Source organism: Piliocolobus tephrosceles, chromosome 4, assembly GCF_002776525.5.
Source record: "Piliocolobus tephrosceles isolate RC106 chromosome 4, ASM277652v3, whole genome shotgun sequence".
NCBI classification, from domain to species: Eukaryota; Metazoa; Chordata; class Mammalia; order Primates; family Cercopithecidae; genus Piliocolobus; species Piliocolobus tephrosceles.
In genome coordinates this window covers 108,362,236-108,364,382 of record NC_045437.1, presented here as the reverse complement: position 1 = coordinate 108,364,382, position 2,147 = coordinate 108,362,236, and positions in this window count along the sequence as shown.

The window sequence follows — 2,147 nt, the reverse complement described above, 5'->3', positions numbered from 1 at the left end:
AAGCTGGTCACTGGAAAGACCAAAGCATGATTAGAGGGTTGGGACTTTAAGCTTCACTCCCAGCCTTGGGAGAGAAAAAGGTAAAGTGTTGAGTTGATCATCAATGGCCTGTGATTTCATTAATCATGCTTACCTAATGAAGTTTTCATAAAAACTCAAAAAGACTGGGTTCAGAGAGTTTCTGGATAGCTGGCTGAATGAGTGGTTTCTAGAGGGTGGTGTGCCTGGAGAGAGCATGGAGGTTCTGCACTCCTTCCCTCATGCCTTGCCCCGTACATCTTTCATCTGTATCCTCTGTAGTATTCTTTACAATATATGGTAAATGTAAGTACGTGTTCCTCTGAGTTCTGCAAGCTGTTCTAGTAAAGTAATTGAACCCAAGGAAAGGATCATGGGAACCCCAATGTATAGCCAGCCAGTCAGAAACACAGGTAAAACAACCTGGGGCTTGCGACGGGCATCTGAAGTGAGGGATTGAGGACAGTCTTGTGGGACTGAGCTCTCAACCGATAGGAGGTGATGCTATCTCCAGGTAGTGTCAGCATTGAATTGAATTAGAGGACACTCAGTTGATATCTGCTGCAGACTTAGTTGATTGCCTAGGGTATAGGAAAATAACCCCACACATTTCACAAAAGTACTCTGTATTGATTACTGAATAAAACAATGGGAAAGATGCTTTGGTTGTTTTTTTCTTATAACCACATACCTTTGTGGAAAACGGCCTTCCAGTACTAACCACTGTGGTATCTGCCACACCCTATCCACTGCCTTTCCTTCAGGGATTAGAGTGAAAGTAATCCATCTATTTCTGCAGTTCACACTCAAAACTTAAGAGACCAGAAAGGGAAATTAAAAATACGTATATCTTCCTTAGGCCAATGTCTCATTTTCCTCTGGCTTGCCCCCTTGTTTTTCAGCTCCAAATAATGTGGGCAAATGTTTATACTTGTGATTGATTTAACGGCAAAAAAAAAAAAATGGGAAGACAAGGGTCAGATTCCTCTGTCAATCCAGAGATCAGTTTACAACTCTGCTTTTCTACATTCTCTAGCATGGTGGACTTGCCCACAAGAGATGAGAATAATGAAACTTGTATGGGAAATCGTGTCCTTTGTCAAGCCAAGACCACCCAGTGGAAAAACAGAGGCCAAGCAAAGCCACAAGATAAATATTGAAAAGGATAGCTACTTAGATCTAAGAAGTAAAATTCTTAATGTCTTATTTCTCCAAATTGTTTTTGATATAATCAGAAATTCTGTTTTTCCTCTGTTTGCTCTACTTCTGTAGCTTCTTCTGAAACTGATCACTTTTTCCTTTTCAATTTTATATCTTGTATGGATCCCTTTTCTAACACCAGAGACGTTCAACGCTGCAGATCCTGCCAGACAGTGACTCATAAATCTCCTTAGTATTAAAAATTTAAAACCTCATGGAATTTGGGCAAAATACAAAACTAGTACTGTCAGAATGTTTGAAATTTTATAAACATGAATATAAAGACTTACTTTAAATAGTGTAGTGACTAAAGAAATTACTCATAGTAGTGGTTCTTATTTATTGAGCATCTACTATATATTTTAAGACACCGTTGATCAAGTTTCGCTAGAGCAGCCTCTGTTCAAAGGTATTTTTCAAAGCAAAAGCCCGGATCTTTCCAAAGGGGCTTCTGGAAAGTATTCAAAAAATTCAGAAGCATGTTTTCTTTTTGAGCCCTGAGTCTGGCAGTGGAAACGGAATCATGGGGGTTTTGAGTCTTTCAAAACATAGTGGTGGCAACTGGTTGACAGTGAGCTATGGTGATTGTTGCCAACAAGTGGTGAGGAGGGCCTGGGAGAGAGAAGAGCTGGCCCAGTTTTGCCACTATGACCTTGTGGGTTTTCAGGGCCCTTAATTACAGAGTGGGAGGCCAGATTTGAAGTGTCCAAAGTCAGCTAAGGCAGTGGACTGGATGATTGGATAACAGATTCAGGCTCCAAGGAGGGCTGGCAAGCTGCCTTTTTAGGAGCTTTCAACCAAGCACAGTTGCCATTTTCCCTCCCCATCCACTTCTAGAGTAATTTTAAATAGTCATATATAGTATATATTCAGTGCTTGCTTTGTTTCAGGCTGTGTTTTAAGTAATCTACATGTATTATCTCACTTTT